Genomic DNA, 13,827 nt, shown 5'->3' with positions numbered 1-13,827 from the left:
TTCCATTGATAAACATTTTGAAACAGATACAATCATATAAAGTATTTAATCTAATATTTTGTTTACGTTTCAAGTTATAATATATATACACATATACATATATAATCATATTCATTTAATGGTTCGTGAATTGTTGGAACTTGGTCGAGGTTGAATGAATGTATGAACATAGTTTAAAATTCTTGAAATTTAACTTAACAAATATTGCTTATCGTGTCGGAAACATATAAAGATTAAAGTTTAAATTTGGTTGGAAATTTCCGGGTTGTCACAGTACCTACCCGTTAAAGAAATTTCGTCCCGAAATTTGAGTGGAAAGGTCGTGAATGATAATAAGTATGTTTTCATGATGCATACGGGCTGAAAATTAGAGTTTTATCATCAGCGAATAATTTGGATAAACAATCCATTTATATGAAGAGTACGAATGAAGCTAACATAGAAGAGTGAAATGAGTAAGTGTAGATTCATCTTATCATTTGACGTAGATATGATTGATTCCCAGATTTCAAGGGATTTAAAGAAAATCTTCTTAATAAGATTTGACTCTCCGGTAATCAAGGGAATTAGGATCCGCTTTAAATGCGATCGTCCATTTTAATTTTTCTGTCGGAGATTTTCTTATAAATTCACCTCCTTCGTTTCCTTACAACTCACACCTTCTGTTGATGCATTTTATGCAAGTCCCTAGACATCTACCCACGTCCATTGCAGGTACAACAGTTTATAGGCCACCATGATTGCTCGTTATTATCCTATCCGTGTTTGTATGTGGTTACAGGAACTGCAGGAACGAGATTTAGATGTTTTACTATGTTAGACTTAGTCAGACGTACGAGTGAAGCCTCACTAGTACGGCTGACAGGCTCATACGCACGGTTGATGCTGAGCTAAGTCACAATTATAATCTAAATGAGAAGACACGAGTGAGTGATCACCCGTACGGCTGATGAAACCAACTCGTACGTGTGATGAATGAATCGTATGGGTGAGTCAACATCAGGGGTATATAAAGTCTTATGTTCTTCATTTTAGGTTAAGCCTCTCATTTGTTACACACACTCAGATCTAGTGAGCTCCTCCGATTTTCTCTCAGTCCAAATCACCCAGGTGGTGAATAATAGCTCTAGGTGTTGATCTAATCACACTTGATTTAGTTGTGATTTGACTAAATTAATCAAAAAAAAACTTAACCTATTCACTAGAGAGTTTAATTCACTTATTCCGCCATTGTGTGAGTTAAATCTGTTAATTTCTAAGTTCCTAGTCATGTTTCATCACCTTCTATTCTTTCCCCCTCAACTCATATTTTAAAGTATTCATCAATATGCTCCATCCAGTTCTGATTCTCGATATACTTCTAACTTTTATATCGGTCATTCTTCTTTTTCATCTACCACTGGAAGAATCTATTTACTTCTACTATACTCTTGGGTTTATAGTGTTTCTAGTTCTCTCGTGTCTTTATATTGCTATATGCATCGATATATATGGTTTATAATTTCTGGTTTATCGTTGGGCTTTATATGTTCCCTTATATTTCAAAGTCTCTGCTTCTGTCTTCTATAATCATTATCATTCACAGTTAATGCTCTCTTTTATTTGCTGTAATTTATACCCCAATTTCTATTTCGGAGTTTTGTCCTTTTGTTTCTTCTTCTTGCGATTAAGCACCCCTTGTAATGGTCCAGAATTCACAGATATGAATTTCGGAATGAACATTGTTAATGTTCTAGGAAGGAAATTATGATGGCAAGATCTTGACTTGTCAAATTACTAGAATACCTTGGAAAAGGCCGAATCATCAAGAAATATTTTCTTGATATTTTAGAGGTTAAATAGAATACAAGAGTCGTATAACATGGCACATGATGATATTATGATCTGTGAATCATCACGTTCCATTTAGAAACTCAGCATGACTTACTGTAATATAATCACATTGATCAAGTGTCATTATATTATACTAATTCATGCTTCAGTTCCCAACACTACTTCAAAATATTCCTATTTTAAACTTGAATGTTTCAGAATTTAAAAACTAAAATAGTTTCTTTTATGATGTAATACAGATAGTGCGAAGAGGTAAATGATTTCAAATAAGAAAAATTAAGAAAATATCTTCAGAAATATGGAGGATATTTATAATGAAAGATATGATGATATTTTAGAATTTCTAATATCAGAGGATGATGAAGAATATTGTCCGCAGGGGTTTAGAGTCAGGAGCAAGGTATTCGTTAATGACTTCAGCAGGTACTGAATCATTTGGATCCTTTGAAGTCAGGTTCAGTCTTTGTAATTTGTCCAAAGCCTCCTTCCTACTTTGCTCAATCCGTTTTCTAGTTCCAAAACTTCTCTTTTTCTGCGCTTTGCCAGCACACTTCATCATTATCATCCAGCTTTTACCGTTTAAAGTCGTTTTTAGTTTTTGCTGCTTCATCAGCATTTTTTCCATTTTCGGAGAACCAATTCTTAGTTCGGAGTGTTTTTCAGAAACTTCACATTCAAATTAAGTCCAGAAGATAGACTTTATATATACACATATAACTGTTGGCGTAGACATGCTGCGAGATTTCAAAATACCGATTGCTAATTCCCAATGATTCGTATGGCAATTCTCATTACAAGATGCGAATGAGTAAATGATGGGGTTTCAATAAATAATTATAATGACTTTTTGGAGAGGCTAAAGTCAAAGGGTAATGAAGTTGTTGGTACATCTGCTAATAATGTGGTGGAATGTAAAAGGTTCCCTGGTAACGATGGTGTATATCTCAAGGTTATAATAAGGTTAGTCTGACTGAAAAATTGAAGTTGACTTGCTGGAGCTGTGACAAAACTGGATACTTTGAATAGGAGTCGCAAAGTTATTTTTGCTAATAAATGCCAAAGAATCTGACGCGGATACGTTGTTTAAACTTTTATTTTGGTTTCAAGAGTTTTTCGGGTATATAACTGTGGGTAACATGTGGTTGGATCATCATCTCGATTGCTCATCATTCGAAGTGTCTTCAGAAATTTTCGAAGGGTTTGAACACAGATTGTAATCGTTAACATACATTTGATGTTCTAACATAGTTTTGAAGTCAAAATATAGCTTGTGAAAGATGTAAGGATCTAAGAGTGATGATTTTGGTCATATCTCGAGTTGAATTTTGAGATTTCAAAATCAGAATATGTAATTAAATTTTGAATGAGTATCGTTGTTTTGATTTCTATAAAAGAATGTATATTGTTGTGAAAGTAGGGAGTATAATGGATGATTTGCTGAATCAGATTCGAAGAATGTAATATATTATTTGTGAATTTATATATCTCTCGGGTATTACCTACCCGTTAAAAAAAATTTCACAATTAATATTTTGTACAAAAGAATTTTATTACAGTCTTTATGAAAATATATATATGTATATTTTATTCAGATGTAACATAGATTTAATGAGTTAATGTTAAATTAAACTCATTTGATTTACGGTTGAAACTAGAATTTAATAATCCCTAAAGGCTTTAAAAAGTACATAACTTTTACGCAGTATTTCTTTAATGACATTGAAATTATGAATCAATACTTCGTTATTTATTGATGTATGATGTTCGGTTCGTGGAATTCTTGTGAATTTTGCAAAGTACGAATAATGTTATCTGAAAAGTTTCGGGTACATCGATGATGAAAGTGTAAAATCAAATATATACTTGATTTATTATGAATTGGAATTTGTTGAATTGCGACAGAGATTGTAGTTAACGCTGGTTAAGTTGCGACCAAAGGACGTACATTATTGCATATTTGTAATATGAATTAACCGAGTCGTTAAGATTCACACACAATAGTTTAGCACGGAAAGATTTATTTCAAAATATATATATATAATATGTATATAATTTCTTCAGAGGGAATGAGTTAATTCTTCATAACTCGTTGATACAATATACACGTTATTGATTCGTAATGATGTCCACAGTGATTCTTGAACTGACGGAGTTTGTGATGTTATCGGTGTTGTTGATTCGAATGTTGACTGTACTGACGATGCTGGTAACTCTGACGGTACTGCTGATGCTGTTGGTAAAGCAAGTTTAGCTTGTTAATCACACACCATTTTTGTCAGGGTTTCTACTCTTCCTTCTATCATTTTTGGTTCGCTTAACTGATTTATGGTTAGGGCTAGATTAGATAATCTCTAAGACTTTAGAGATTACATAATCGCCGCGGAATGTTTCTCCAATGAAGTTATGAATTAATACTTCATCAGTTATTGTTGTTGGTACTCCTTGGTATCTATGGTGCGTATGACGTTGATGCTCGTGGGACAGATTGTGAAGTTGAGGTTTACGACGCGGTTGTGGTTGGAGGTGGTAATGGTACTGTTGGCGTTGATGATGGTGGTACTGGTTATGCTGCTGATGCTGCTACTAGTGTTTGTAATCTCTGCACCATATTCTCCAAAGCCACTACCCGAGCGCGAAGCTCGTTGACTTCTTCTATTACACCGGGGTGATTGTCGGTTCGGACGAGCGGATAAATAAAATCTAAAATTTGATGTAGTATATAATCGTGACGAGATACTCTGGAAATGAGCGAGAACAAGGTGTTTCGGACAGGTTCGCCGGTAAGTGCTTCAGGTTCTTCGTCAAGAGGGCAATGTGGTGGATGGAAGGGATCACCTTCTTCTTGTCTCCAATGATTGAGGAGGCTACGAACCCATCCCCAATTCATCCAGAATAGGTGATGACTGATTGGTTGATCTATTCCGGTCACATTACTTTCGGAGCTTGAATGGGATTCCATTTCGGAATCTGAGTGACTTGAACTGATGACGAATTCCATTTCGTACGATTGGATAAAGGATTTTTTTTTTCGATATGAAATGATTTTGGCTAACGGATGGTATTCTAATTACATAGAATATATATATATATATATATATATATATATATATATATATATATATATATATATATATATATATATATATATATATATATATATATATATATATATATATATATATATATCAAAAGATTCCGTAGATTACGGAGGACTTTGCGGGATATGTCAGGCAAAGGTTAAAGTAACAGATACGATAAGATATGATTTAGCAGATATGCTAAGATATGAATTTTTGTCTATACACTATTCATGCAATCAATGCAGCAAGACGTGTCTTAGACTAAAAATGATAAGCAGGTAATTTTCTGAGGATGATAAGTAGTTAATTTTTGACACAAAATGATAAGCAAAACTTTTGACATGCAGACACGGTCGAAGTCCAGACTCACTAATGCATCCTATCGACTTATCAGTTAGACACACTAATGCAGACCTGGTTCGCTAAGACCACCGCTCTGATACCAACTGAAAGGACCCGTTCATATACATTATAAACGATTCGCAATAGTTGATTACATTGCGAGGTATTTGACCTCTATATGATACATTTTACAAACATTGCATTCGTTTTTAAAAGACAATCTTTCTTTACATCGAAAATTGACAGGCATGCATACCATTTCATAATATCCACTATCCAACTATAAATTGATTTAATAATAATCTTTGATGAACTCAATGACTCGAATGCAACGTTCTTCGAAATATGCTATGAAAGACTCCAAGTAATATCTTTAAAATGAGCAAATGCACAGCGGAAGATTTCTTTAACACCTGAGAATAAACATGCTTTAAAGTGTCAACCAAAAGGTTGGTGAGTTCATTAGTTTATCATAATCATTTATTTTCATCATTTTAATAGACAACAAGAATTTCATTTCCAGTTCTCATAAATATACGTCCCATGCATAGAGACAAAAATAATCATTCATATGGTGAACACCTGGTAACCGACATTAACTAGATACATATAAGAATATCCCCTATCATTCCGGGATCCTCCTTCGGACATGATATAAATTTCGAAGTACTAAAGCATCCGGTACTTTGGATGGGGTTTGTTAGGCCCAATAGATCTATCTTTAGGATTCGCGCCTACCGTACATAGACAAGTAGTTTAATGTTACCAAGCTAAGGGTATATTTCTGGTTTAAACCCACATAGAATTAGTTTTAGTACTTGTGCCTACTTCGTAAAACATTTATAAAACAGCGCATGTATTCTCAGCCCAAAAATATATATTGCAAAAGCAATTAAAAAGGGAGCAAATGAAACTCACCATACTGTATTTCGTAGTAAAAATACATATAACGTCATTGAACAAGTGCAAGGTTGGCCTCGGATTCACGAACCTAAATTAATTATATATATTTATGTGTTGGTCAATATTTGTCTAACAAATTAGGTCAAGTCATAGTGTACCACAATCCTAATGCTCGAGACTAATATGCAAAAGTCAACAAAAGTAAATTTGACTCAAAATAATTTCCAAAAATCTATACATGATTAATATATAGTTTAAATATCGTTGTTTTATATTTTTAAATATTTTTAAAAGATTTATTAGAGTAAATAATATAATTTATTTATTAATAAATAAAATTTTATATTAAATTTATATAATAAAATATACTTTTATATATATTAAGTAATAAAATTTATAGGGTTCATTTAATATCATAAAGATAATATGATAGGTATTATTAAAGTAAGTTATTACACGTAGTAAAATATGTTTGTATCACATATTTATTTTATAAAATAATATCTATAATGATAGTAAGTAAAAGTTGTATTATTTTGTAATAATAATTATTATTATAAAAATATCAATATTTATAATTACTAAGATGATGTTATGATAAAACGATAATTCTAATTATGATAACTTTAATATTTACGATAATTTTTAATATTATCTTTAAAATAATAATTATATTTAAAATAATAATAATAATGATATTTTATAGTAACAATGACATTTCTATTAAAATGATAATTTTTGTTAAAATGATAGTTTTAATACTAACGATACTTTTAATAATAATTGTATTGATAAAAATAATAAGAACGATAATTTTATCTAAATCAATATCTTATAATATTTTAATTTCATCATGATACTCTTACCCATTATTTCCTAATCGTTTCGTTTAATAGCTTTTAATCGTCTTTTATATCGTGTTCATAATAATGATAATAATAGTAATCAAAATAATTAGGTGTTACAAATATTTGTTTTAATTACACTAATATTAATAATGATAGTTACTATAACATTATTAACGATAATACTAATAATTATCTTAATGATAATATAGTAATAATAATAATAACAATAACAATAACCATTTTTAAATAATGATATATATATTAATAATGATAATAATAATAATAATAATACCAATAATAATAATAATAATAATAATAATAATAATTGGATAATAATAATAATACTAATTATAACTTTAACGATAATAACGATAGTAATAATAAAAAAAATAACAATTTTTAATGATAAATCCCTTTTATTGATAAAGATAATAATAATGATAATAATAAGATAAAACTAGAACGACGATAAAAACGACGATAATAATAATCATTTTTAATAAAAATATCGAAAATTCAATTGATTATAACTTCTAATCCGTTCATCGAAACCATTCGATATCTAAAGGAAAAGTTCTTAATTTTTCGCTAGCTTTCCAAGGATATGCATATCTTATACCTTATCTCAACCGCAAGTGTAACTAATTCAACATTCAACCTAACCTGTCTAATGGCACTATCAAAAGTACAAGCATGCATAATCCTAAATACTCGAGCACTAGTCAGGGATACACTATTAGTATGTAAAAGTTAAATTATGAGTACTCACGTATCAATATTGAGATTCAATATTGCAGGAAAGGTACGTAGACGCAACGGAAATGATAAACACTATATTGACCTCACGAGCATACCCATGAACCATACTCAATCACCTCCATAGCTATAACCCATAATTTCCTTAATCCTATCCCACTCGAAAAACAATTTTGAAATCACTCTGACAGCACTCCGTCGTAATATTTTATGTATACTAATAATATCTTGAAATAATACGAAGTAAATATATATATGTAAATCGATTGAGAGAGTTTAGAGAAAAATATTTTCAAGTTTCTATGAAATAATGAAACCTATTGAATTCTATTTATAATAGATTTTTGAATTATTAAAGTAAATTATTAAAGTATGAATTATTAAAGTGAATTATTAAAGTATGAATTATTAAAGTGAATTATTAAAGTATGAATTATTAAAGTGAATTATTAAAGTTAAAGTAAAGTAAAAATAAAGTAAAGGTAAAGTTTAAGTACAGTAAAAGTATAAAACTATGTACGTATAATACGCGTATAAATATATAATATTAATTTAAATTGTTATATATATTTAATAAAATAAAATATAAATATCGTTATCTTTATCATACTAGTTAAGTAATGAGTTGTCAAAAGTGGTCCTAGATATTTATAAAAGTTATATACGTTTTAATAATAAAGTTCTTTTTAAACTGAAAACGTTTTTGTACGTTTGAAACTAAATAGATCAATCGAGTCTTTATGAGATTCAATCTTCCACTATCCTTTGTCTAGTTCTCAATGATTGACAATTTGTTCTTATTTATAAATCACTTTACCATTTTCCGAATATTGTTAAAATGGAAAGATTTCTCAAATCAACGTGGGCCTTTCAACAGAGACTTGTAATCATAATTCAATATATCTGATAATTCAATCATTTGATCTTATCTTCTAATTCCATTGATAAACATTTTGAAACAGATACAATCATATAAAGTATTTAATCTAATATTTTGTTTATGTTTCAAGTTATAATATATATACACATATACATATATAATCATATTCGTTTAATGGTTCGTGAATCGTTGGAACTTGGTCGAGGTTGAATGAATGTATGAACATAGTTTAAAATTCTTGAAATTTAACTTAACAAATATTGCATATCGTGTCGGAAACATATAAAGATTAAAGTTTAAATTTGGTTGGAAATTTTCGGGTTGTCACAGTTTTAACTTATAAAAATACAAATATATATATAAGTAATATTATTATTATAAAATGGGATTTTTACCGTTTAATGACCGGTTTGTCGATTTTAAAACTTTAGTCGCACTTAAAACCTAATGTAAAATATTAATTATATAAAAGACTTAATTTAAAACGTAAAGTAAATAATGATAACGAAAGTGCGATAAAATAAAAGTGCGATAAAATAAAATTGCAATAATTAAAGAGTACGATAATTAAAAGTGCAATTAAATACAATGACAATAAATAAAAGTGCGATAATTAGAAGTGCAATTAAATATGAAAATAAAGGAATTATGCTTATTTAAACTTCCGTAATCATGATGTTTGACGTGTTGATTTTATTCCCATGGGTTAATTGTCCTTTGTCCTGGATTATTTAATATGTCCGTCTGGTTTTTGTCCATAACAGTCCATCAGTCATAAATATAAAGTGCGAGTGTCCTCGTCAAATTATCCTTATATCCGAAGTCAAATATTCCAACTAATTGGGGACTTAAACTGTAACAAGGTTTTAATACTTTGTTTAATAATTACACCAGGTTATCGACTGCGTGTAACCCAAGGTTTTAATACTTTGTTATCAATTATGCCAAGTGTCCTTGTACATAATTTCATCCATGTTTTAATAAGTCTATTAACTATTAATCCATTCCCGTGTCCGGTTAAATGAACGATTATTCGTACATATAAATATCCCGTCCATCGTGTCCGATTGAGTGTATATAGTTATTTCTAGGTACGTCCAATTGTAAATCTTTATATTAAAATTAATAAACTATCATTTAGTTAAACAAATATAAAGCCCATTAATAGCCCATAGTCTAATTTCCACAAGTGTCGTTCTTTTGTCCAAACCCCAATTATGGTACAAAGCCCAATTACCCAATTTTAATATTTTTAGCCCAACATCATGATTACTTCGGTATTAAATAAGCATAATAATAACTTAGCTACGAGGCATTAATTTAAAAATAACATTAACCATAACTTACAGTGATTAAAAATAGCGTAGCGTTACACGGACAGTATTTCGACTTACACCCTTACAACAATCGCTAACATACCCTTATTATTAGAATTTAAAATTAAAATTAAAATATAAATATATATATATATATAAATACGTTGTGATAGATGAAGGAAAAATATGTGTTTTTGGTGCAGAATTCGTTGCCTTTTATAGGCCCACTTCGTACTGTAGAGTACCGAGAGTGCGGTAGTTTCCTTCACAAAAGTACCGCGAGTGCGGATATGTGGATTCCAGCTCACTCTTTGATTTAAACGTGGGCTGCTGTAATTTTTTTAATATATATATATATAATATATATATAATTTATATAATTATATATATATTATATTATATTCTTGTACATAGTTGACTTGTAATTTTTTATCCGTTGCGTCGAACGTTGAAAGTTGACTCAGGTCCCGGTTCCGGATTTTCGAACGTCCTTTCGTACGATTTAATATCGTGTACTTTACGTTTTGCGTCTTGTACTCTTGTAATTTTGAGACGTTTCTCATTAATAATTTGAACCACTTTGATTGTATTTTGTACTTTTGAGCTTTTTGGTCGTTTGCGTCTTCAATTCGTCGAATCTGTCTTTTGTCTTCACCTTTTATTATTTAAACGAATATCACTTGTAAATAGAACAATTGCGTCTTCAATGATATGAAATATATGTTCGTTTTTAGCATTATCAATGACATATTTATTTACTCGAAGAATGATCAAGAGCACGAAGAACATTTGAGAAAAGTACTAGAGTTGCTGAGGAAAGAAAAACTGTACGCTAAGTTTTCAAAGTGTGCATGTGCTAAGAAAAACTGTACGCTAAGTTTTCAAAGTGTGCATTTCGGTCACATAGTGAACAAAGAAGGTATTCAGGTGGATCCAGCAAAGATTGAAACTGTTGAAAAGTGGAAAACCCCGAAAACTCCGAAGCATATACGCCAATTTTTAGGACTAGCTGGTTACTACAAAAGGTTCATCCAAGATTTTTCCAGAATAGCAAAACCCTTGACTGCATTAACGCATAAAGGGAGAAAATTTGAATGGAAGGAGGAACAAGAAAAGGCGTTTCAATTATTAAAGAAAAAGTTAACTACAACACCTATATTGTCATTACCTGAAGGGAATGATGATTTTGTGATATATTGTGACGCCTCAAAGCAAGGTCTCAGTTGTGTATTAATGCAACGAACGAAAGTAATTGCTTATGCGTCTAGACAATTGAAGATTCACGAGCAGAATTATACGACGCATGATTTGGAATTAGGCGCGGTTGTTTTTGCATTAAAGACTTGGAGACACTACTTATATGGGGTCAAAAGTATTATATATACCGACCACAAAAGTCTTCAGCACATATTTAATCAGAAACAACTGAACATGAGGCAGCGCAGATGGATTGAATTGTTGAATGATTACGACTTTGAGATTCGTTATCACCCGGGGGAGGTAAATGTGGTAGCCGACGCCTTGAGCAGAAAGGACAGAGAACCCATTCGAGTAAAAGCTATGAATATAATAATTCACAATAACCTTACTACTCAAATAAAGGAGGCGCAACAAGGAGTTTTAAAAGAGGGAAATTTAAAGGATGAAATACCCAAAGGATCGGAGAAGCATCTTGATATTCGAGAAGACGGAACCCGGTATAGGGCTGAAAGAATTTGGGTACCAAAATTTGGAGAGATGGGAGAAATGGTACTTAGAGAAGCTCATAAAACCAGATACTCAATACACCCTGGAACGGGGAAGATGTACAAGGATCTCAAGAAACATTTTTGGTGGCCGGGTATGAAAGCCGATGTTTCTAAATACGTAGGAGAATATTTGACGTGTTCTAAGGTCAAAGCGGAGCATCAGAAACCATCAGGTCTACTTCAATAACCCGAAATCCCGGAATGGAAATGGGAAAACATTACCATGGATTTCATCACTAAATTGCCAAGGACTGCCAGTGATTTTGATACTATTTGGGTAATAGTTGATCGTCTCACCAAATCAGCACATTTCCTTCCAATAAGAGAAGATGACAAGATGGAGAAGTTAACACGATTGTATTTGAAGGAAGTCATCTCCAGACATGGAATACCAATCTCTATTATCTCTGATAGGGATGGCAGATTTATTTCAAGATTCTGGCAGACATTACAGCAAGCATTAGGAACTCGTCTAGACATGAGTACTGCCTATCATCCACAAACTGATAGGCAGAGCTAAAGGACGATACAAACGCTTGAAGACATGCTACGAGCATGTGTTATTGATTTCGGAAACAGTTAGGATCGACATCTACCGTTAGCAGAATTTTCCTACAACAACAGCTACCATTCAAGCATTGAGATGGCACCGTTTGAAGCACTTTATGATAGAAAGTGCAGGTCTCCGATTTGTTGGAGTGAAGTGGGGGATAGATAGATTGCGGGTCCAGAGATAATACAAGAAACTACCGAGAAGATCATCCAAATTCAACAACAGTTGAAAACCGCCCAAAGTCGACAAAAGAGCTACGCTGACATTAAAAGAAAAGATATAGAATTTGAAATTGGAGAGATGGTCATGCTTAAAGCTGCACCTTGTAAAGGCGTTGTTCGATTTGGTAAACGAGGGAAATTAAACCCAAGGTATATTGGACCATTCAAGGTTATTGATCGCGTCGGACCAGTAGCTTACCGACTTGAGTTACCTCAACAACTCGCGGCTGTACATAACACTTTCCACGTCTCGAATTTGAAGAAATGTTTTGCTAAAGAAGATCTCACTATTCCGTTAGACGAAATCCAAATCAACGAAAAACTTCAATTTATCGAAGAACCCGTCGAAATAATGGATCGTGAGGTTAAAAGACTTAAGCAAAACAAAATACCAATTGTTAAGGTTCGATGGAATGCTCATAGAGAACCCGAGTTCACCTGGGAACAAGAAGATCAGATGAAGAAGAAATACCCGCAATTATTTCCAGAAGATACGACAACACCTCCAACTGCTTAAAATTTCGGGACGAAATTTATTTAACGGGTAGGTGCTGTAGTGACCCGAACTTTTCCATGTTTATATATATTAAATTAAATTGTTATTTATATGATTAAGTGTTTCCAATATGTTAAGCAATCAAACTTGTTAAGACTTGATTAATTTAAATAGGTTTCATATAGACAATTGACCACCCAAGTTGATCGGTGATTCACGAACGTTAAAACTTGTAAAAACTATATGATGACATATATATGATTATATATATAGTTAACATGATATTATGATAAGTAAGTATCTCATTAGGTATTTTAACAATGAGTTATATACATAAAATTGAGTTTATTGAATTAAGAAACTCGAAACGATATATATAACGATTATCGTTATAACAACGTCTTACTAAATACATATGAATCATATTAAGATATTTATACACTATGTTTAATCATGATAAATGATAAGTAAACATGTCATTAAGTGTATTAACAATGAACTACATATGTAAAAACAAGACTACTAACTTAATGATTTCTAAACGAGACATATATGTAACGATTATCGTTGTAACAACATTTACCTGTATATATATCATACTAAGATATATTAATATATCATAATATCATGATAATGTAATAATTTAACATCTCTTTAGATATAATAAATAATGGGTTAACAACATTTAACAAGATCGTTAACCTAAAGGTTTCAAAACAACATTTACATGTAACGACTAACGATGACTTAACGACTCAGTTAAAATGTATATACATGTAGTGTTTTAATATGTATTCATACACTTTTGAAAGACTTCAAGACACTTATCAAAATACTTCTACTTAACAAAA

Source organism: Rutidosis leptorrhynchoides, chromosome 2 (assembly GCF_046630445.1).
Source record: "Rutidosis leptorrhynchoides isolate AG116_Rl617_1_P2 chromosome 2, CSIRO_AGI_Rlap_v1, whole genome shotgun sequence".
NCBI classification, from domain to species: domain Eukaryota; kingdom Viridiplantae; phylum Streptophyta; class Magnoliopsida; order Asterales; family Asteraceae; genus Rutidosis; species Rutidosis leptorrhynchoides.
The sequence above is the reverse complement of the archived record's forward strand: the minus strand, read 5'-3'. Positions refer to the sequence as shown.